Source organism: Pelobates fuscus, chromosome 6, assembly GCF_036172605.1.
Source record: "Pelobates fuscus isolate aPelFus1 chromosome 6, aPelFus1.pri, whole genome shotgun sequence".
Classification (NCBI taxonomy): domain Eukaryota; kingdom Metazoa; phylum Chordata; class Amphibia; order Anura; family Pelobatidae; genus Pelobates; species Pelobates fuscus.
Window position 1 is genome coordinate 265,843,213 of NC_086322.1, and position 26,090 is coordinate 265,869,302.

Genomic DNA, 26,090 nt, shown 5'->3' on the forward strand with positions numbered 1-26,090 from the left:
CATCATTCATCTGATGTGCTTAACAAACTGTATATCTTTTATAATTAATGATGCTCTCCCTTTAATATTGAATAACCCTGCAACAAGTTCATCATTTAGATACAATTCATCAATTATACTGGATGTCAGTACATGTATTCTATTTAATTATAAGTTTTGTCTCATGAAAACTTTGGCGGATAACTCAAATAAAAGCAAGTTCAGTTTTTTTATGGACCTTTTCCACTTTTCTTCCATTTTTAAACCACATCTACAAATTGTGATTGAAAGGTAATTTAAAGGGACACTCAAGGCTCCCAGACCGCTGCATCTCAATGAAGTGGTCTGGGTGCAGTGCACCTATCATTTTAGCCCTGTAATATAAAACATTGCCATTTAGTAAATACCTCTAATGGCTGTCTTACTCACTCATGTGACATTCAACGTTGAACGTCATCAAATGCTGATGTTCTTCTCGTCCCCGATACTTCTGTATGAAAAACACTGGATTAGACAAGAAGCCAAGGAAGATATGTGTTAGACTCAGCGCTGGAAAAAGGTACATTTTTAGAATTTTATATTAGTAATATGTATCCCTGGTTGACGGGACACTGATAGATATAGATAAACAATTAAAGCATTTATAGTTTGTGATTAGTTTTAAGAGCAGATTGTCAAGCAACTGCTGATCCAAAACACCATAGTTGTTTGATGATCCCACAATTTAAGCTTAATTACAACAAATTAAGAGCATTTCAATATACCGGTGCTAAGCAAGGTTTTTCACTAATAATTATTGTACTATGGTGTGAAAGAATTGAAGAGAACTTCCGTTGTATCAGAATAGGTTCCTCACGGCATCTGGAATCTTCCTACACGGACATCCTTTACAAACTACAAAAATGTGGGCAATAGTTTAAAAGGGAAAAAAACATACAGGGTTATTCACTAAACTGAATTAAATAAGCGAAATAACAGAAATTGAGAATTATGCCAAATCAGCTATTTTGGCCTCAATGATGCCATTTGAGTGTAGTCCTGCAGGTGGGGCCTATGATTTAAAAAAAAAAACGCAGGGTACACATCCTAGTGTCCCAACCAGCCCCCACACATGGGTGGCAGTTGGGGCTATGGTCTAATGAAAGGTAAGGTATCCTACTATCCAACCCTCTTGCAACACCTACCCATATCATCCGATGTTTTCAATAAAAAGTATACATACCGTATATACTCGAGTATAAGCCGAGTTTTTCAGCACATTTTTTGTGCTGAAAAACCCCAACTCGGCTTATACTCGAGTCAATAGTCTGTATTATGGCAATTTGCATTGCCATAATACAGACTGGGGTTGTGGGGGCTGGCAGAGCTGTAACTTACCTCTCCTGCAGCTCCTGTCAGCTCCCTCCTCCTCCGCGCCGTCCGTTCAGCACCTCGGTCAGCTCCCAGGCTAAATCTCGCGAGAGCCGCGGCTCTCACGAGACTTACAGTGGGAGCTGACAGAAGAGCTGACCGGACGGCGCGGAGGAGGAGGGAGCTGACAGGAGCTGCAGGACAGGTAAGTAAACTCTCTGCCAGCCCCGCTCTCCCCCCCACTGAACTGCCAATGCTGGACCACCAGGGAAGGAGAGCCCCCCTCCCTGCCATATATCAAGCAGGGAGGGGGGACGAAAACATATATGTTAATAATAATAATTAAATTAAATAATAATAAAAAAATAATAATAATGAAATTAAATAAAAAATTATAATAATAAAAAAAAATTACAATAAATTGCCCACCCCCCACCAAGGCTCTGCAACACACACACACACACTGCACTCATACACACACACTGCACTCATACACACTGCACTCATACCCACACTGCACTCATACACACACTGCACTCATACCCACACTGCACTCACACACACACTGCACTCATACACACACACACTGCACTCATACCCACACTGCACTCATATACACACACACTGCACTCATACACACACACACTGCACTCATACACACACACTGCACTCATACACACACACTGCACTCATACACACACTGCATTCATACACACACACTGCAATCATACCCACTGCATTCATACACACACTGCACTCGTACACACACACTGCACTCGTACACACACACTGCACTCGTACACACACACTGCATTCATACACACACACACTGCATTCATACACACACACACTGCATTCATACACACACACTGCATTCATACACACACTGCATTCATATACACACACTGCATTCATACACACACTGCATTCATACACACACTGCATTCATACACACACTGCATTCATACACTCACACTGCATTCATACACACACACTGCATTCATTATACACACACTGTAAATAAATATTCAATTAATATATTTTTTTTAGGATCTAATTTTATTTAGAAATGTACCAGTAGCTGCTGCATTTCCCACCCTAGTCTTGTACTCGAGTCAATACGTTTTCCCAGTTTTTTGGGGTAAAATTAGGGGCCTCGGCTTATATTCGGGTCGGCTTATACTCGAGTATATACGGTACATTGTTTACAGTATTCGAACCGATAATTATTTGCCTCCCATAAGCCTTTAGCAACATCTATTCAGTCTCTCTGAAATGATACATTGATCGCCTCTAATTAAATCTAAGCCATAATATGATAACATTTGGAGTTTAGTGAATAACCTTGTGTCAAGGTTAGGTTCCCCAACACGCTAACTATAGGACTAACAGGCAACCCAAGCTAGACGTATTACCGGTCCTTAAAGTGGCCGGACTTAACGTGAAGAAAAGTAAGGAGAGTAACAGAATAATCAGACGAGCCGAGGTCAGGGCAGGGGAAGGAAGAATAAACGAGAAACAAGGAAGCCAGAAATTACGGATAACCAGAGACAAGCCGAAGTCAGATACCAAGAAACACACAAGTATACAGAATGCACTCTCGGGCTACAATAGACCACGACAGTGCAAGGAAGTGATGTAGGAGGGAGGTGTAAATAGGGCTAAGAGAGATCTGATAGGCTAGGGAAGAGAATAGGAGAGATTATAAAAGGGTTACCAGGATTCATGCAATAATGGTAGTATCGCTTTAAGAGTTCAGCGCCAAGCCGCGCGTGTATTCGCTGTCAGTCGGAAGCCGGCAGAGCCTGGAGGAGCAGAGCTGATGGCGGGACCGGAGCAGCGTGGGCTGCGAGGAGGTATGACACCTTAAAAGTGATCTCTTTTGGGTGAAAACTGATTAAATTACAATTATTGACATAACTCCAACATATTTCGCCGTGTCGCACACAAGGTCAAACAAGACGAGCAATTCATTCTGACAAAGCTTCAGCTCATTTTACCTTGTATTGTGTAATATACTACATAAAAAAATGAAACAATAATAATAACTAATAGATTAGAATTTTTGGTTTGACTGTTTTTTCAGTTTGTATAATTTCTCAGGTATGTAGCAATAGTTTCCATCAGCTATCACCAAGAATCCACAACAGAGCAAGTTTCCAGAGAATTATTGAAGAGAAGAACAGATCATACCATATTGAAAAGTACCCGCGTTTTTCTTCCTATTGACTCATCCAGAAATATAATACAGAAAGTGACTGAGATCCTGTGATATCGGAGAAATATGCTCACACTTGGTCTGTATGGTTATAGGAATCCCGAACATGACTAGTTTTCCAAGAATGATTGAAAAGACGAAAGTCAGTCTTGACACATGAACAATTGGCTGAAAAGAAAACTCCAAGCACCAGGCATCTCCTCCGAGAGAGCCAGACATTCTCTGCAATGAGCTAAGCCTGGTGGTGCAGGGATAAGATTATTGGCTGAGACTGATCAACTGACTCTAATGAGCTAGTTGCGCACGGGTATGGCTTAGTTCAGAAGAGTATGAGGAAGCTCCTAGCGGGAACATTCTTCTCTCAGTGGAGAAAGTGATTGGACCCCAAGTGAGTTGCAAACTGTTAGCAAATGGTTTGACTAACGTACATTTAGAGAGCGCCAGGGCACTCCTGGCACCATACTCAATATTGGAAGGGTTGATGAATAATTAGGTTAGATTTAAAAATATAAATATTTAGGTTTCGCTAACAATATATAAATTGTTCTTAATCTAAACAAACATTGCATTGAGGAAGCTTTTAGAATTTAGGTCCTAATAATTTTGGATACATTTTTCAAATGAATAAAAACTATTGGATAAACTTTTTTTATTTTTTTTTATTTGATCATTCTATTAAGTATTTTAAGTAGAGGACAACAATCCTGTGGATTATCCACGGAAGCACATAGAACGTAAAACCATCAAATGTAACAATGGATAAACTTTAAAATGTTAAAATATAAAAAAATATAGTATATATATAAAAAAGTATCAAACTATTGAAATAAATTTGAAAATAGTAAACTATTTTAAATGTTTATCCAAAAATAATTAATTCAGTTGAAAAGCTTGTCTAAAATTATTTAGTAATATTTTGGTCGGCACTCACTTGATTTTAGCTGCCTGAATTCTGATGAATAATTTTATGTATACCTACAGGGTGGGCCAAAATTTAGAGTAGTAATTGACAGGTAAATAACTTATTTGTCAGTACTTACATTTTTTGGGAGGTATATATTATAACGGAGTCTTGGGAGATTCGTCATGGGAACTTTCACGAAGAAACAACAGGTAAAAATAGTGGAATTTAATTTTCAACTGTTCATTGTGAGACAACTGTTCGGTGAACAGATAATTTCAAGAAATTCCAAAAAGTAATTGGCCGCCACATTTGCCTGACCTATCAGCTCCCGATTACTTCCTGTAGGGATATATGAAAGAGCAGATATACGTGAACAAACCGAATTAACTTGAGCAGCTCAAGGAGAATGTCCATGCAGAAATTTGAGCGCTAGAGCCTTAGACATTAACTAATGCTAAGAACAATACAATCGAAAGAGTCTGACTTGGCGAGGTGGCAAATGGAGTTAATTTCAAAGATGTCATCTTCCTACCTAGTCAAGCAAATCTGTATACATGAAGAATCAATTAAATGCAATATCATTGAAATTGTTTAATTATTAAAAAGTTATTGAGTCCTCAAACTCTACTCCGAATTTTGGCCCACCCTGTATACTTGCAAATCTTACTTGTCCCTTTACTAGGACGGTTTCTATTTCAAGGATAACTCTAAAAACCATAGCCACTACTGCTCACTCTAGTGGTTATAGTGCTGGGACACATTGAGCGATGTTGGCCTTTTTCGCAAACCTGTTCTGAAGCAGCTAGGGATAAAAAAACAGGACTGTCCCAGTCACCACCTGCTCTCAGGCAGTCATCACAATACTGAGTTGGACGTGATAATGTGAATGTGTAATTTCTGCATTACCAGTGTGAAACGAGTTAGCAACTGTACACGAGAATGCCATGTTTTTTGTCAAATCACTCAAAAATTGTTTGACAGAATACCGGAGGATAGTGCCTGTACACTCTCGCACCATAACATCTATAAAAACACTGTCCCTGTAAACAGAAACATGGCATGTAGCTATTTCTATGTACATTGTACTTATTTATCATACAATGGAATCTCTGAATGATCAGTAAGATGGTTTTGATGCTAATATTTCCCATGCGTTTTATTAAATTTGAGTTTGTAGCCATAACTTCAGCGTTCTTATTAATACACATATATTTCAGAAGTTTGCACATGTTTGCAAACTCCAAAACGCTTGTCTTTGTGCACGCTTTTCTTTTACCTATTATTTTTATATAATGTTGCCGTAGTGTCCACACCTGGATTTTTGGAATACTAGCTGAGGACAATTCCAGAGAGTGGATTGCATCGTCGATTAACGGACCAATTAATGTAAAAGTAGTCCGCTTTGCCAGTCTTTAAGAAGATGAAATATGTAGTTTCCATTAACCCCAATTGCTTACAATATTAGCCTGTCCTTTTCTACTTGCAGCATTAGCTCTTCCTGCCACAAGCCACTCACAGCAGCTCATTCTCTTTGTCTGTGGTTTAGGACGCTCATTTTATATGCTTTGCCACCTCCCCCCACCTTAGGTAGGGAGCCAGCCACTGGTTCTCGAGTGTCCTAGTTTAGAAACCATTTCTACCTTTTTTAGCCTGTAAGAACCACTGACTGAAAAGAATGTGCCTTAAAAATGTTAACATTGTGTCATCGCAAAACCACAGAGTCAAAATTATTTCAGTCTTAAAAATCTCACGTTTTGGGTCTCCAAAGAGATCTTGCTGATACATTAGCGAGCATTTTTCAAATACGTCTCTGAATTTGCTCTGTAGAGGAGGCCCTCTGGGCAACAAGAGCCCATTCGACCTACATGTGTCAGCCTGCGTGTATTGCTGCACCAAGCACCAAACCACTCTGTTAGACTCAAACGTACACCTCAAATAAATTCCGAACTGTAGTCAGAATATATCTGCTTTCACATCGTCAACATATTAGCAATCCGGTAGTTTTGTCATCGCTCATAGCTGTAATATTGTAATGATTTTGATAGGCTATTAGTTCTGGAACTTTGCATTGCTATGCAGCTCTGGCTGTTAGCACATATGCTTCCAGTGCTGCTTAGGACTATCATATCGTTGAATCAATGCAGTGTATTTTCTTCACCCAAGGAGACTAAGCTCCTGTTGCAATACAGCAGCCTGGAAGCGTGATCTGCACCACTGTCTGTGCTCTGTTTTACTCAGACGGCAGTCAGGGTTCAGGATGTGGTATTGGTAATTGCCTTGGTGTGGCAGCTTTGAGTTCTCAGCAGGCTGCTCAAAAATGTAACATGTCCAAGGAACGGCAGAAGGTTAAGGCGGTAAATGTTTGTGGGTTTTCAATACTAAAGTTTCCTTGGCTGGTTTTACGTGTCATGCTCTGCTCTTTACCTGCATCTTTATTGGGTTATCAGACGGAGAGCGAAGACTTGAGGTGTAGCCATCTATTAGCAAAACTGGCCACGCTTCAGTTATTGTGCAGAGCAATTCTTAAAAAAAATAAAAAAATATTCACATTAAATTTTTTTACTCCCCATTTTTTTTTTCATGTGATGATTCAGTAATCTCTTGATATTAAATACGATTGTAATTGTTCATTTTCTAACTTGGCACGATGTGGTGAAAGAGGGTTATTACATTGATGCGTGTTTGAATTGTTGATATAGATTTTTTTATCTTATTTTTTTTGCATGTGGGCAGATTTTGTCATGTGCATGTTCAACCATAATTCTCATCTTTCTATTTTACCCACACATATTATATATTGTTTTCAAAGGACGAATAGAACTTGAATGCATGTAAAACAGTGAAAAACTAATTGTTCAAACAATTTTACCTATCATATTTGTTAAAAACTAGAATAGCTACAAACCAATGCCTGAAATTTTTGGTCCTAATTTTGAAAATAGCTCATATGCCAGGTAAAGTAAAACAATTGTTCTTAATTGGTATAGTGAGCAGGACTAAAAATAAATGATTATATATGTCCGTACTGTACAGCACTGGTGACCTAACACTTTAAATTTAATATGGATTGATTTTGTATCAGCCTGCATTCTAACCTCCCTTCCTATAGGTTAAAGTGAAAAATTATACATTTCATGTTTTTGGATTCCTGAATTTTTAACGCGAGATTCAAAACACCATAGCTAGCAGATATACATTATTCTATCTTCAGGCTGCCTGTATAAATCTATCCCAAATTGTACATGTGACGTGGACCTGCCACAACTTTGACTAATCTCTCTAAATTATCTATATGACGGAACGCTGGTACACCGTCACTTGTTTGGGTGGGCTTTGATGGGGAGCAGCCATTTAGACCGCACAGACTTAGACCTAGCCACAACTTGGAGCGACAAGATGGCACCGAACCAGAGACTGTCTGACCACGTGGGTGGGGGTTGAGACTTTCCCCTTTGTGACTCAGGGAGCTGAGTTACCCATTGTTGACTGTGTGTTAAACCCTTTACCTAATGCATAATGTTTTCCTGTGAATGCAAAGTAGGTGTTCTGTGATGGTGTGTCCTATTGGTTATTAATGGGCTTAGTGTGATTGGCTGTTTGTTTAGGCCAAGTTTGATTGGTTGCTGTTCCAAACCTATGCGTGTTTACTTATGAGTTTACTTGTATACAAATACCTGGGTGTGTCTAATAAAAATTAGTTCCTGTTCTACCCTCAAGCTGTGTGTGTCTGCTGTTCTTGGGGGAGAGCTGTTAGCTGACTGGATCTTCGTGAACGGGCTGAGATTTGTGGTTTGGCGGCTGGAAGAAGCTGTTCGGACTGGTGTGCTCAGTCGGGGCACAGGGGACCCGTCACAATCCACCCTTAAGAGAGTGTGCATGCATGTTTGGAGGATAACTATACATACTCTAGTTCACAAAACTGTGAAGCAGGCTCTGTGCACTGATTGTAGCTGCAGTATGGCTGCTCTCAATTAATAAAACAGTTCTCATCCTGTGTGATAATGGGAATTATCTTGGAAGATAAACTACTTATCCCATAAATTTCTGATGTGCAGAGGTTTGTGGGATAAGATCAGATCCAGATGATCAAAATGAGAGGCCCCTGACTGGTTGAAGGGACACACCAGACCCCTATAGCTCTTTAGCTTGTTGAAAAGCTTTATGTGTGAAGAGCGTGTCCTCTTTTTTTCATTTTAGAAATAGTGCAGATTTCAATAGAAATTTACACTTTTATAAATGATACTGGTTACACCCTTAGGATTGACAACCAGAAAACAGGTCCTGTTACTTCCTGGTTTGGTAAGCATATTTGCACCGAACTCAAGAGGCAGCAATAACCCAGAGCACCTGCCTTGCAAAGACTTCTCATCGAGCTGCATTGGGAAGTCAGTGATTGGACAGTCACAGAAAGTCTGGGCGGGGTTAAAAGAGGAGGGTTTGCAAAGTAAGTAGACAAGAGATCTGCAGTTTTTGCACTGTTTATGACTATACCCCCAATAAAAAAAATGCATAATTAAATGCATGCATGTTTTAATTTTGGGTATATCTACTAAACAGTTATATTTATTTATATTGTATTTGAGCGGTGGAGTGTCTCTTTAAGCGTCTTTCTGGTGAGGTGACTGCCTGAAGCTTGAGACATTTTTACTCCATTGGTTCCCTTTAACCTTATGTGGTATAGGCAAAGGTGAGAAATGACTCTTTAATTGCCTGTGGTATCCTGCAGTTTTAACCTCACTTGTTATAGGATAAGGTGAGAAATGAAATATTAGATATTTATGCCTGTGGTATTCAGAATGCCTAACCTCACTTAGTGTATAGGGTGGACTGGTTATAAACATGTCAATACAGTACTACATCAGGCAGTTATTTGTAACCACACAATATTGCTGTGAGGTGAGCATACATTCTATGTAAGGTTATAGGTGACTTTATCCCTGGGTTTAGTTGAAGACATGCACAACTGTACAAAACAGATGGAATGCTGTGCATTGTCTTATACTGAACCTGCGCAAGACTGATTGTGCCACGGCAGTATCAACCTTCAAATGGCATGAAACACACCAGTACCTGGTTCCGATAAAACTCTAATTTATTGAACATAATCCACCTATTCCTGCTACAGGTTACCCTAAATTTTCTATTTGTTTCCGATACCAAAAAAAGTCATTGATTGAACTGGAAAGAACTCTCTGTACGTACCCCTGGCTGCTGTGGTTAGGATACATGGAGTGCTCGTTTAAAGGGCTATTCCAAGCACCTTGACAACTTCGCTGATTTGAAGTGGTCATAGTGTCTGGAGTCTATATTGGCAGTATTTCGCTACGAAAGTCTGTACATACCAAGTTTAACCCCAGTGCTGCTGAAAGTGGCGGCACCATTGGGCATCAGTAGTCAGCCCTGGAGCTTCTTCGGAGCTGGTTAAAATAAATTCTATGCAAAATGGACGTCTGTCACAGCATGCTGGAGACAAACGTCCAATGGCGGCATGGCCCCTCCACGTGCCACCCATATCCTTCCCTTATTGTGTTCTCTCCCTACATCCCTCCCCTGGCAGATAGGGAGAGTGCCATCAGAGGCAACTATTTTTTGATTGGAGTATTCCTTTACGTGTTTTTGGCTCTTTTTGTTTTACTGATGTTGTTAATTATCTACTTTCTTTCTTGGAAATAGTAAAGAGCAAGGCTGTTATACGTATGGTAGCCATATCCATCATGGTTTCCGGGACACGCATAACTTGACCATGTTGATTGGCAGCAGATAAAAATCCTGCCTTGTATTATGGATTTTTTTTTTATAACATGATTTACTACCTGCTGCATATAACTTCAGCATACCGCAGGGAAACACTTTCTGTATGTTTCCAATACATTTGTATAAATTGAATGTGTCCTGGAAACATGGTGGATATGTTAACCCTAGCTATAAGGAATATCTGTGGTCCAACCAGGTGCAAAGACATCTTTAGTGATATGTTAGAGCACTTGTATGTGTCTGTAGATATACAAATACCAGTACCACATCAATTTGGGTGTATCTGGAAATGTCATATTTACCTCCCAGAAGGGAACTACTACAAAGGTTGAGATCGTATGAGTCATCCCCATTTCTCACACACACCCTTTGTTTTAGGATTCGTGGGAGGATGTTTTCTCCACATTCTAAAGCAGAGGTGTTGCAGAAATTCAGCTTGCCATCACTTTCCGGTACCATAACGCTCTTTCTACACCACTTTCCTTCTATTATCGTTATTATTGCCATTTATATAGCGCCAACAGATTCTGTAGTGCTTTACAATATTATGGGGGGGGGGGGGGGGGGGATGTAACTATAAATAGGACAATTACAAGAAAACTTACAGGAACAATAGGGTGAAGAGGACCCTGCTCAAAGGAGCTTACATTCTATAGGAGGTGGGGTATAAAACACATTAGGACAGGAATATCAATCAAATAGGGTGGGAGTGAAGCAGAGCTGGAGGAGAGAGTAAAGTGCTGCCCTATAGGAGAGAGCAAGAGACAGGTGTGTAAGGTAGAGGTTACTCTGGGAGGCCATAAGCTTTCCTAAGAAGATGGCACTTCTTAAATGATTGAAGACTAGGGGAGAGTCTGATGGGGGTAGGCAGGCTATTCCATAGGAAGGGATCTACAATATATATTGAGGGCTAAAAAAGAGCATTATGCACATTAATAAATGTATTGTATTTAATAAGGTCAATTAGAACTTACGTAAAATGTTTACCCACTAGGTATGTTAGCTGTCATGTTATAGGAAATCTGCCGCATTGTGTTTTTCATAGATTTCATGTGAGCCGCAAAAAATTAGCAGCGATAAACTCTTGATAATGTTGTATTACTGTTTCAGATATATAGCTATGTTTATTTTAAATCTAAAAAAGGTTTAGAGATTTAATTATCAAACATTTCTAAATGTAGTTTTGAACGTCATTGGACAAGCTTTTTTTTTGCGAAGATCAGGGATGATCTAAATAATGGTTCCTCAATTTGGGGTATCTGTATCCCAGGTGGGACTGACAATATAAGTGCCTGTTTATACTTAGAATTGCTTTGACACATTTGCTACAAGGTGTGCGCTGTTAAACTACAGCTTAATGTAGTGATTATGGTGCCAGAGTATTGGTGACATTCTCTCATTTTTGTAGTTTTGACAACAATTTAGAATCTTTCAATATTTTATCCAGTGTTTAATATGCAGAAAAGTGACATTTACTATTTAAACATTTGCTTCCAAAATAGTATTTTTATATAATAATTACATTTTGTGCACACAACATAATCTAATTATTTTTTTAATGCAAGAGATGCAGTATCCAGCAATTCAGTGTAAATTTTCCACGTCAAAAAGACTGTTTCTTATTCTCAACTAATAATATTCCGATATATGACTATCAAAGGGGCATATTACAAATATGAGCAATACTCGCTACTGTAGCAATTACCTGACGCTACATTGGTCCGGAGAACAACCTTGAGTTGCACAGAAATAGATCACACCAGGTACTCCAGGAATAGAATGTTAGTCACTCAACCAGGCCCTCACTGGGTGGGTAAAGTACCATCAGCACTGTTAGGTGCCTGGTCTTGTATATTTCGGACTAAAATTGAACTACTTGAAACTGCCTACATAACTGACACCTTGCAGCCTGTTTGATTACATTACAGGATGAAGATTACAGACGGCAGTGCATTGCTAGTGCGTTGATGATGCTAATAAGTGACTGGGGCGTAAATAACCTGCTATGTTCTATATGGAAATTACAGTGTGTGTTTCGTTGACCCTGTAAGGACCAAGGCTCTTTTGAGATGCAAGGCCATTCTTGCACTTTTGCCATGCGTTCATTGCGTGCCATGCCAACCCTTTCTGTTTGAGTGCGCCAGTACATATTATGTATCTTTTTTTTTTAAGGAGAAATTGGGCTTTCTTTTGAAACTTTATATGCATACATACCATAATATTGAATATGAAAATATATAAACAATCACATTTAATCATTTCTACATAACAAGTGCAGCTGAAGAAAATTAACTCAAAATAGATTCACTGATTACTCCCGATTGTTAAGAGGCCCAATATGTCTAGGATTTCAATTAATATTTACAAGCTAGAAAACAAATATCGCAAGAAGTAAATTACGATTCAGAGCTTAAAATTGCTAAATTTGACATGCTGAGATTACTACTATACTAGTCACAAAATCCAAAACCGCTACACAAAAGTATATGTTTGTAGAAAGTACACCGACCAGGTTATTTAGCTAAGAGCATTTTGACACTTTTCATTGAACCATTTCATCACGAACCTCAGTCAGAATATTTAATGTTTTGTGGTTTTTTACACATCGGTTTTATTTGGGGGATATTCCAGGTGTAGTGCTACTGTAAACACTCCATATTTGTATTATCCTACTGTGCGTCAGTACAATGATACTCCACATGTATACCTTTTTCCCCAGTACTATCCCTAATTTGCCCCTAATCCGGCACTAATCCAACCCTTAACCGTACACAAAATCTTAACCATAATCCTTGTATTTGGGATTTCTTTTGCCTTCTTTTGGATCAACAGCACAAAGGAATATATATTTAAAGGTTGTCTTTCCTCCTCCTAATACTGATCCTCCTCTTTCACTCTCCCTTCAAGTTAGTGGTATCCACATCAGTCCATCCTTGCAAGCGCGCTGTCTTGATGTCATACTTGATTCGGGCCTCACCTTTGAGCTTCACATCCAGCATGTTACCAAATCCTGTGGATTCCATCTTAAAAACATAGCCCGCATCCGCCCCTTTCTTACGCAAGATGCTACTAAGGAGCTTATCTATCGTCTAGTCAATTCCTGCATGGATTATTGAAACCCTCTCCGAATTGGTCTTCCCAAAAAGAATTGCCCCGCTAGTCTGTAATGAATGCTGCCACCAGACTGATTTTTCCTCTTTAGTCGGTCCTCTCACACCTCACCCCTCTGTCAGTCCTTACATTGGCTTCCTGAATCCTATAGGAGTCAATTCAAAGTACTAACCCATACCTATAAAGCACTGAACAACTCTAGCCCCTCTTATATCTCTTCATAGATCCATAGGTATGCCCCTGCTTGGTCTCTCCGCTCTGCCCGTGACCTCCTCCTGTCCGCTGCTCACACCCATACGGCCAACTCAACGCTTGCAGGACTTCTTTCAGACGGCACCCTTCCTATGGAACAGCCTGCCTACCGCCATCAGACTCTCCCCTAGTCTTGCATCTTTTAAGAAGTGCCTTTAAACCCATCTCTTTAGGAAAACTTATGGCATCCCAGAGTAACCTTTAACTTACATACCTGTCTCTTGCTCTCTCCTAAAGGACAGCACACTACTCTCTCCTCCAGATCTGCTTCTCTCCCACCCTATTTGATTGCTATTTCCTGTGCACATGCATGTTTGTTATGTTAGAGAATTTGTCATGTTGTAGTTAGAAAGTGTATGTGTCCTTAGGTTGTCTAATTGATTAATGAGAAATCATTAGTAAACTTTGCTTGTAAACACACATCATAGGCAACGCTTGTTTAGTTCAAAGGTTTAGGGGGATAGGCAACTACACAACCAAACCAGGGGTCTCTCTACCTATCCAATGATACAGTAACTTGCAGGGATGATGGGGGGCATGCCTAAGAGTCTCAGGGGAGATATGGAAGATAAACAGCAAGATAAACCCAAGAGTGTAGTATGTTTGTATGTTAGGAGAATAATACAATTTTACCACATGACAGGAGGCTTCATATTTGCATATCTTTCTTTACTGAAAACTCCAGCAGCATAGAAACAGTAACAACCAATCAGAGAAAAGATATGGTGCCCATAAAAGGCCCTGTCTATGACATCACTTCCTCTTTCTTTGCTGCTCCAGCCATCAACAGGTCAGAGTAATTTTACCTCTCTGGTTTATGTACTTATATTGTCTTTTTTATTGTATTATTCCTGTTTTTATTATATTTATTATTGTATTATTATTACTGTTATATTTACTATTGTATTATTGCTGTTTTTTCTTATTCACCCCTATCTACCTATATCTGTCCCCCTCCTGTTTTTCACTTCTCAGTCGCCCTGTTGGTTTCTGATGCCTCTGCTACTTTGCTTTTTTCGGACTGCCGGTCCGCGGGCGTCACGGCTGTCCGTGCTGCGTTCGCCGCGCGGACCTGCCCTTACTGACACAGGGGGCTGGGTGGGGACGGGTGGAGGGTAGCGGGGGTTAAAAATTTTCAGTTTGCCGCCCTTTTATTCCCTTCCCGCTCGCAGCCGCGAGCGGGTTGCTCTCTGTCTTACTCACGCGGCTGGCGGCCATCTTGGTTCTCGCGGTAAAATCGCGAGACCCGCGACGGCTGCCTCTCCTCACTCGGCGGTCGGGGAATCACCCGATCGCCGCAACGGAGTTGGGGGACCCCCCTCAGGGACCCCCCCCCACCTCTTCTCAGTCTCAGGAAACCGGACAGCTGGGATGGCTTATGTGGCTTGCTGTTCTCCTGCAAAGCACACAGACAGCTATTCCAACTATATGTAACTTATAGTTATGATACTCATAGTGTATATAACTTGAAACAGCATGGTTCTATTTAGACTGTTTACATAGGATTAGTGAAACTTTTCTTCTATATATATACCTAGCAGGTATGGTGGCTCAGGAGATAAGCTGTCTGCCTGTATAAGCAAGCAGACAGTCGGTCCAACAAAACACAAGTTCGAACCCCAGCATGGGTACCCATGGTAACTTGAATTTTTTTCCTGTTCCCAAAACCAACAATATATAAGGACCATTTACCAAATATTGGTAGATAACACTTTTTATCTATGTTAAATGTTATCAATTAGTTTAACCCCTTAAGGACACATGACATGTGTGACATGTCATGATTCCCGTTTATTCCAGAAGTTTGGTCCTTAAGAGGTTAATAAGTGTCCTATTTTACCTATGTACCAGTTTATAGGGTACAAATTGAAGTTTGTGGCAGGCTTTATCTCCACCCTGTGTAAGGTCAGTAGGTATGATCACATTCTGATGGCGGTCCTGTTTTTGATTGTTCGGTACAAGATAGTCAATGCAGGCACAATTGAGCTCTCTTTGGTATGAAGGCTGTACTATATACGATATACATGCCTTAACCGGCATACTGCCTCGCTGGTCCCTGCAGGGACAGATGCAACACTATTTCCCCTCAGGGGATCACATTCTGCTATACCCTTCAAAGGGAATATTATACTGATTACCCGGCACAGGGTTATATTACATTACTGTACCCAAGGGTGCAACATTTATGTGGGTGTCCTCTGGGTATTTTTTCATGGCACACCACCTGGGGTGACCCCCAAATATGCATGCAAGGGCGCTGACGGCCCATTTCAAATGATGTGGGTGTCCTCTGATTGCCACGGCACACCACCCGGGGTGAACCCCGATGATATGCACAAGGGCCTATACTGTCAAGAGATAAACGAATACAGCCCTGATTTCACTGACTACGTGCATATACAGCCCTCTCAATGCCTGTCAGTTTACTTTTAAGCAACAGTACCATGCTGGATACGGTGGACGGCAGGGCCACTGAGGAAGCTGAGTGTACTGCGTAGTACCCTTCACAGGGATACATATATATATATATATTTATGGTGCCTAGTGTACATATTGAACGTGGGTGTCCTCTGGGTTGTTTTTACATGGCACACCACCTGGGATGACCCCCAGATATGCATGCAATACTCGCAGGTACCAATAATTATACTGTGGGTGTCCTCTGGGTACGTTTTCATGGCACACCACCTGGGGTGACCCCCCAGATATGCATGCAAGGTCACTGACAGACCATTACCTTTGATGTGGGTGTCCTCTGGTTTTCCATGGCACGCCACCTGGGATGTACCCAACCTAACAGTCGTGGGTCCTGCGGTTGCAGACCTTTTGGAGACAGGCCCCACGCGCCTCTATAATCAGCCTGTATAATTTGATACCGTACATACAGCTCTGGTGTACATTTGTGGTGGCCCGGCTAACCTGACCAAACACCACTACCAGTCGGTCGCGCCTGCTCCGCGGCCCTCAGTAGCCAGATTTAACTAATAGAGGTGACCCTTCTACACTTGGCACAGGTATTCATACTCTCAAACAAACTAAACAGGCAATTCAAACCATTTTACCCGGGTGATCCACAGTTCTACCTGGAGTCTAACACCCCTACATGTTGGTCCTCAAACATTACTCCCATTGACTACCACTGTCTCCAAACAGGACGGGAATGAGTCATGGTGGACACTCTCAACCTTCCCAAGATTTCTAGGCGGGGACAAACGCCGCTGTAGCGGCCTCAGTAGAGAAGTTTCTGTTATGGGCTCTGCCCCACACCGCTTGATGGAGGACACTTCCTCGAAGTACGTTAGGGACACCTGACTCTGTGACAGCGGCCGAGGCAGGGATAGCATTAACGGCACTAAACCAGAGTGACCGAAGACGGACCGTTCCTGGATGAACACTATTGGCTGCGCAACCCTCTGGGGATGAAAGTATGCGCACGCCTCAAGGCCAAATACCCCAGACCACTGCTTCCAGACAAAGTGGTAGTTGCACCCGAGCTCAATAGATGACGTACTATGCGCCGACAGACGCAATCCTGTCAACAACACATTATGGGACTTAAGAGCGACAAGAATTCGGCCCAAAAGCACAAGGCCTACTATTTGACGTAGTGTTCGTGGCAGAACTCAAGGTGCACGTCAATCTATTCATGTCTCTCCTTCGGGGAAAGATGTATTTGGGAGGACTGTTCGGTAGCGGAACGAGCCGCTGGCCGCTTCTGGGCGATAGTTTCCAGATCGTATACACAGTCCTCATATAGTTTCTTACTCGTTTCTCTACTAGTGAGTCGACCTACATAGCTAACTGTTTCCAATTTTACGACCGGCAGCCTCTCTCTGTATTACGGAATTGGGAGACGATCACCAAAGTCACCGGGGTTCTCCAGACATATGCGATAACTACTGGTTTACACATTGGGTAGTACACAAACATAGATCGCTTCTCCATCTGAGTTGGGCCAATTCCTCGGTTTCGACATCGGCTTGGAGAACCACGTTCCGCGTCGGTCTAGGGCAAAGATCGCCTCTATAATGATAGAGGTCAGACTCACTCCAGGGTTGGATACGATTCCTCTCGGGATACTCGCCGGATTGAGGGATTCCTCTCCTCCCTCATACAAGCGATATTCCCTGGCCCACTACACTACAGGCCATGCAACAGCTGATGGCGAGATACGTACGCACCGGCCACTCTTACGACCACTGGATCTCACTGTCGGCAGAAATGAGGATGGAATTTCCATGGTGATTATTTCACATACAAACTTGAATTGGCTGAACGGTCCTTGACTCTTCCTCCGGATACGAAGCGGTGGATGTACCCTACAAACGTGTCCCAGCCGTTCTCCACAATAGCAAGGGTGCTTCGATACACACGTACCCACAAGATATCGTTCCTGCTCGTGACACCCCTCGGGCAGATCAACCGCGGTTCCCGGATCGCCTGGGGATGTCTCGCGAAGACCATCTACTACTCCCTGACTTTCCTCTTCTTCCGACGGGACCGCAAGGGGAAGCTCACTCCCTTGTCAGGGAAGGACAACTGGCACTAATGGCCTGGACGGTTTTCAGGGGCTCCTGGTCAGTCCACGACCTATTGCATCATCTGCATCCTATGGGGCTCGTAGGCTCCCGACTCCAGGAAATGCTATATTTCTGCCTGGTCGGCCTAGAGTGATTGGTGGGTGGAAAGGGATTCCGACCCCTTTACCGCACCTGTCACGCTGATCCTTACTATCTGTCACTCCTGGTCTCGTGGGGCGGTCATATCGATCCCTCAACGTGATCGGATCCGCCATATCGGTGGCGCACGTTCCGGTACAGGGCGGACCAGTAGGTCAAGATCCACGGAGTTGTCGACTACTACGGGGTGCCGAATTATCGAGACTCTGCACCCAAGTATTCACACCTCTGGCAGGTGGATGTGATGCTGTGATTCCTTGAGGGAATAGCAGGACAATCCTTGTTTGTCACGGAAACAACTTTCAGCCAAACTAGCCCTCTTGTTATGCCTCGTCTTATTTAGACGGGTGATGGACGTTAGGGCTTTCGATATGAATGGTTTTTTCTCTATTACGCCAGATGGGATTACTTTTTCCATATCGAGATGAACTAAGTCCAGTTCATCTTCGGTGTCATAACCATACTTTGTGTCAGACACCAAACTAGGTGTGGTCGGAACGCTAATACAGTATACCGAAATCATTCCCCCTTCGTATTCATGCGACGGGTCTACTCCTGACTTCTTACGTGGACCCTCATGGAGAGGTGCCTACTGCTGCACTGGCCAGATGGAGCCGATAGCTTTTGCATCTGGCGGGCGTCGAACCTTGTTTCGGAGCCCACTCGGTCGAGGGAGCGCTGGCCCCACAAGTCTTTTTCGGACGTCGCCTCCCTAACCGACACTACGCGATGCGCAATTTGAGCGCGAGAGGGTACGTTAGAACGCTCTATTTCGGCAAACATCTCGTACTTCCTTCACACTGGTCAATTCTAAGCTTTAAAAATGCAAATATGAAGCCTCCTGTCATGTGGTAAAATTGAAGATTATACTAGCTTTAGTGTACTAATAATCTTAATTTTAGTAATGACAGGAGGCGAATATTTCCCACCCTATAGGATCCCTCCCATGTTTGTTCTCGTGTTGAACTGAATATGCCCTCTATGTTCAGGAAGGTAAGTACGTTATGGTTGTATGTTTGCTACTTAGATATGTGGCTTGAGAGACTATAGGTTGCATAATTAGTCATGTACCTTGAATTACGTTGTGTTTACAGATTCTTAATTGTCAGTGCTTTAGAATTAATATAATTAATAGAATTGATATATATTGATATGTTACTCATTCTAGTATCCATTGGTATATCAGATTCTTAATGTTTATTGTATGCGGACAAGTTACCACGCCAGAGTCCTTTCACCTTTTTCTTTTTCTTGCAGCGTGAACGTTCTCTCATCAAGACAAAGACTCACCTTCCATACCTCTACATCACGGAACTACTGGAGTTGATTATTCTAATATGTTGTGGAACTGTTGACGTATTATGATTATGTTTATTGTTGCTATTTATTGTTTCGCTTCAAAGAAAGAGGAAGTGATGTCATAGACAGGGCCTTTTATGGGCACCATATCTTTTCTCTGATTGGTTGTTACTGTTTCTATGCTGCTGGAGTTTTCAGTAAAGAAAGATATGCAAATATTCGCCTCCTGTCATTACTAAAATTAAGATTATTAGTACACTAAAGCTAGTATAATCTTCAATAAATAGATACAATTGAACTTTTCAGAGCTGCAATTAAACTCTAATAGGCTTAAATGTGCTGTATAACCTCTGCTTATGGATAATAGAACTTCTCTCCCTGTGGTGTTTTTTCATTAGTAGTATATAGAATATAAACAAACCGAAAACACTCTATGGTGTAGTATGTCTGTAATAGTGAATATCATTATTATAATAAAGATTATGCACTGACATGCTATTGAGCCCAATGTTGGCTCCACTATAAAATCATGAAGTTGTATAATCTCCACTCTGTCCCGGTTGTCAGCATGGAGGTCTGTATCATCAGCATGTATATGCAAAATACAAAGTGAAAATATAGTACACACCATATGAATACAGATTAAAAATAAAACCCTAATTACAAATTGGAGAGCAATATGGGTTTGCTCAATCTGCTGGATTTCGGTGGATTGTATTCCCACCAAGGATCTAGTTGCTCTGTTGCAGCAAAAACAGTGAGGGCCCAAGACTTAGTTAAACAGTACTTTATTTTTTTTTAAAAATAATCTTAACTTACCTTTGCTAGAGCTGTAATGCTGGCTCTGAAATTGATTGGAGGACTACTCCCCATTACAATGACGTGTAGATCCACTGAATAAATACTAGTATTATGCATATCATTCCCAAATTTAACAAAGCCAAATTTGCACTCACATATACCAGAGCCATCTATACCAGAGCCATCACCCTGCCTCTGAGCTAATTTCTCATAATACTGGAGCTTATGTGAGTTTAAACTATTCAAAGGCAATAAAGTACTATACTAAAATCAAACATAGCCATCCATAAAAGTGCTTGTTAAATTGTCTGTTTATTCAGACATCATTTAAAGGAAACCATGGAGAAAAAACCTCTTCCTGTGTTTATTTTTTTATTTATTTTTTACTGGGCACACCGAATACACTGCAAAGCCCTCTATAGTACAGATGTATGGTGTAAATGTACTTATTCCAAATTGCAGCTGTTTTTGTTTTCTTTTGTTAATTTTTGTACTTTTTTTTCAATTTGCATACCATGTGTTGTATGTCTCCCTGAACAGCTGCGATAAAATAATTATTTTTTTTCAAGAAAGAACACATATTTTTCTGCAGTGTTGTACAATTGGAATAGTAACAAAATTAGTCATTTAAGACCTTGGAACACAGAGCCCTGTCCATCAGCATATAACAAAGGGTTGAGTTAAAAGACCCATGAGTTTACAATCTAAAGGAGGTCAAATTTGTGAGAAGTAATGTATCAGGTTTATATAATATTATATAGTTTTATTGTAGACACATACATTTGCATGCATTGTAGCATTACAAGCAATAATCCATTATTTTGTAAAGCAGGTTCATGTCAATTAGCATCTGTTACTAGACACTCTTAACCCCTTAAGGACACATGACATGTGTGACATGTCATGATTCCCCTTTATTCCAGAAGTTTGGTCTTTAAGGGGTTAAAGAGGAACTGTAATTTTGAATAAAACATTGAAAATCACCTATAACTTGCATTAACCTTTTTTCAAGAGCTGCTTCTATCTTTTAAATTGATACTAAAGATTCCGCAAATGACATTATAATCCAGCTCAGATAAGGCAAAGCCAGAGAAATATTGCACGTCTTACCCATATTGCACGTCTGACCCATGAAGTGCCTCTAGTGGCCGTTGGAGTGATTTACCAGAAAAACTATATAAAGGGATAGTAAGGGATAGTAAGGGAAACTATATAAAGGGATAGTATAGGTCCAGGAAAACTATAGGGTTAATAGGCTCCCCCCCATCTCCGGGGCCCCCCTCACGCAGCGCTTAAGGGGTTAAAAACCCTTCAGTCACTTACCTGAAACCAGCGCCGATGTCCCCACAAACGTCAGCCAGCGGCAATGGCCGTGCGCGCAATAGACTTCCCCATAGGAAATCATTATTCAATGCTTTCCTGTGGGAAAATCTAATGCTGGAGGTCCGTGCGGACGTCCAGCGTCAGATAATTGACCAAAAGTCCGTTTGGATTCTGGAAGCCCTCTAGCGGCTGTCTGTTAGACAGCCACAGAGGGCAGACTTAGAGCTGCAATGTAAACATTGCAGTTCTCTAGAACTGCAATGTTTACATTGCAGCACTAGGTGCAAAAGGGACACAGCACCCAGACTACTTCAGCTCAATGAAGTGGTCTGGGTGCCAGGTCCCTCTAGTTTTAACCCTGCAGCTGAAAACATAGCAGTTTCAGAGAACTGCCAGCCTCTAGTAGCTGTCTCCCTGACAGCCGCTAGAGGCGCTTCTGCGATTCTTACTGTGGAAATCACAGTGAGAAGACGCTGGACGTCCATAGGAAAGCGCATGCGCATTCGGATCTGACATCGGCAGGGGGTTGAGAGTTCCCCAGCACAGAGGGAGCCCGGCTCTAGAGAAAGGTAAGTGGCTGAAGGGGTTTTAACCCATTCATCCCAGCGGGAGGGGGTCCCTGAGGGTGGGGGGGGAACCTAATGACCCTATAGTGCCAGGAAAACGAGTTTGTTTTCCTGGCACTACAGTGCTCCTTTAAGCTTGGCTCCCTGCAAATATCCTGCAAAAATAAAATCCTTTATGTTTTTATGGGGTTTGGTTTGCCCGAAGGTTTTTTTTCACTAGATTTTTTTTTACTGTTTAATAAAGGATACTTGCAATTTCTTAGTACTATTTTAATTTACAAAGCAGTTCTATTTTCTAGTGTCCGTATAAGGGTTAACCGCTACCAAGGTTCTGCCTGGGTTGGTCACCTGCCATTTCTGGCTCTAATACGTTCTAAAATTAATTTAAAGCAAGAACAATGTATCTTATTTAAACAGACTGATTTCTAAACACATTTATTGTTGTTTAAAGCCACATTACTGGGAGTATTATTGCTGTGGAGCTCTGGTATACACTCAGACACAGCAACAATATGGAACTCCTGGAAAAGAGGGACATTAGGGTAGACAAGAGGGACTGCCCCTCCTAAATAGGGACGCTTTGCAGGTATGGATATATAACTGTTGTCCTTAAAGGCTGGTTTGAGAAGCAATGGTCTCACAAACAGCCACTACACAGTTACACAATATGTAGATTTCTCATTAAATATTGGTAATGATGGAGTGCTGACTAATGCACTCTCAGGGATTTATTTTCTTGAAAACGTATATATCTATTTTTGGAATTAATAATGAAACTGTGAAATGGTGATCTCCACTACATATATAGGCGAAGAAACTTACACATGGAAGAAGACAGTAATATTAGTATTGATTTTTTTTATCTTAATGAGGTTTGGAAAGGATGGAAGGAAGTCTCGAACAAATCAACTCAATATTTCCGTCAATGCCTGGTCACAGACTTGTTTTTCTAAGTATGGCGATATCTTGTTTTTAAATAGACTTCTCAGTTGGTGGCTGGGTTTGATCATTGACATTGCCAGTGAAATAAATGTAACCAAAAATAAAACCACAGCGCGGTTTCAAGGATGTCAGCTGCTACTTCTAAAGTGTGTCATACTTCCTGAGGGGCTGGAGCGAGGCAGGATAACGCATCCTTGAGCATCTACTCAGAAAGGAAGCTGTGCGGCTTAGCCTATTGTCACAACACTCAAGTCTGAGTTCACAGCTAGAAGCTGTTACTTTTGGGAAATACAAAAGTGTTACATTAGTGATATGTCACAAGTACAAACCTTAAAGGATCACTATAGGGTCAGGACCACAAACATGTATTGCTGACCCTATAGTGCTAAACCCCCCATATAGGTGGCTTGCCCCCCCCCCCCCTTCACCCCCCTATAAAAGTTTAAAACTCACCTTATTTTAAAGTTTAAAACTTCACTTATCCGTCGGCGCTGGCTCCACCCCCTTTGTGACATTATCAAAATGGCCCATTTTTAGCCAATCCAATGCTTTCCCATGGGAAAGCATTGGATAGGCTAAAATCAGCACGGGGGCGGGGCCAAATGCCATTTTGGGTAATTAGGACCTCCTCATAGAGATGCATTGAATCAAAGCATCTCTATGAGGAAAATTCAGCGTCTCCATGCAGAGCGCGGGGACGCTGAACGTCAGGGCTGCTTACTGTGCAGCCCTGAGCCAGGAAGCCCCTCCAGTGGCCATCTAAGGAGCGGCCACTTGGAGGTGTCCCTAGGGGCAATGTAAAAACTGCCTTTTCTCTGAAAAGGCAGTGTTGACATGAAAGTCCCTGAAGGGAGCTATTATACTCACCAAAACAACTACATTAAGCCGTAGTTGTTTTGGTGACTATAGTGTCCCTTCAATTTTATTGGCCATAAAAGCGCATTCAATGGAAATATACTTTAACTTAAACCTTGTGTTCTCTTTAGTTGGGAACACTGTTTGTTCAAACAGAGACACAGCTTGATTGGCTGAAATTGCCGTAGAACATTTTGAAATGTTTGGCATTTGGGCGGGATGCCAGAGTTTGCAAACTTACAGTAGCTATTTGTTACTCGCATTTTGTCTTTCTGACCAAAGAGAACTTAAAGATGGCTGCTTTCATGGAGAACGCGCCAGTCAGGAGGTACAGTGAAAAGAGGTATATACCTATATGCATGCATGATAAAAAGGATACACACAGATGCTGGCATGTAATCTTCTATTTTAATTAATAATAACAAAAGTAGTAATTTTCCTTTAAATTTGTGTAAAGAGTTTTAAAATAGAACAATACTGAGCTGCAGGCTATCGAAAGCTAACCTGACAGCTCCAGCTGCTGTGTCTGTCACCTAGAATACTCAAGTTGAGGGAAAGACTAGCTCTCATAATCTGTATTGCTAAAGGTCTGCTACAATTAACATACATATGTACAATCCTTTTGGTACCTAGCTCTCTGCAACTTGAGATATGCAGATGATGGACTCCTCAAACTCAACTTAAGATATGCAGGTGATGAATCCCTCAAAGTCCAACTTGAGATATGCAGGTGATGGGCCCCTCAAAGTCCAACTTGATATATGTATGTGATGGACCCCTCAAAGTCCAACTTGAGATATGCAGGTGATGCACAACAGTATTTTTGTGTGTGTGTGTGTGTGTGTATGTATATATATATAATACACAAGATCCAGCGCACTCACCTATCCACTAAACAGCAACTTCAATGTTTACAGGTTTCATTCGTTTTTTTTTAAAAACACCCAATCTAGACAAAAATAATGGGGGTTTAGTTACATTATATGATCATACATTGCATAAGCCTGCCACAACGACAGTGTACCCCATCTTTGGCAGTCTAGCCAACTCCTTGGTTTTGCACCCCTCCCGGTCACAGGTGCCTCATCCCAGGGCCCTATTTAGCCCTGTACTGCAGAGAGCCCCACATGGAATTTTCCCTCCAAGTAAGTGGGTTAATCTCATAAGAGCAGACATTAGGCTGTTAGAGTAGGACCTGCCAAAGATGGGGTACATTGACGTTGTGGCAGGCTTATGCAATGTATGATCATATAATGTAACTAAACCCCCATTATTTTTGCTTAGATTAGGTGTTTTAAAAAAAAAAAAAAAAAAAACTGATAAAATCCGTCATCATTGAAGTTGCTGTTTAGTGGATTGGTGAGTGCGCTGGATCTTGTGTATTGTATAAATTGGCCTCTAGCAGCACCCCATTTATGCATGTTCAGGTGAGTGCAGCCCCCGGTTTCATATATATATATTTATACATAGACCCCATACTACTGAATCAAATCAGCGATATCTAAAACAATTATACAATGAACTCGGAAATGTAATTTAACTCTTTCAAATTCTTATATGTTCGATTAGCTTTATTTTATATATATATATCTTTTTCACTGAGGTCTTGTATAAAAACAATAGATTGTGACAACCGATTAGAACCATATTGTTTGGCTCTATATTGTTTTAACTTTAATGTTTTATATTCTCTATTTAAAGTGAAATATAATGTTTTTATTTCTATGTTTTGTAACAGGGAACCATTACTCTGGAGATTACACCATTGCTTAAAACATTTAAATTCACATATAACAAACCTGACTCTTATGGGAAGCTTATAGTTGATCGAATCTGGTTAACGGGCAACTTCTTCAACCTCTTCTCTATACCTCTGGCTAGTCATGAAATCTTCACTTCCTCCAATTTTCTCCTGTCTGTATCTCTAAACGTATCTTTATTCTTGTAATTCCTCTCTCCATATGTGGTATTATTATACCACATAATGCTATGTTTTTGATTTGAAAAAAGGTAAATCACATATATCTTGAAGTTACAAGTTAAATATTAAGTTACAT

General features: G+C 41.1%; 1 protein-coding gene across 2 annotated transcripts in view; it reads left to right on the plus strand.

Moving 5' to 3' along the window:
* IKZF3 (IKAROS family zinc finger 3) overlaps window positions 1-26,090 on the plus strand; it is a 127,032-nt gene that overhangs the window by 63,995 nt on the left and 36,947 nt on the right. The window lies entirely within an intron of this gene.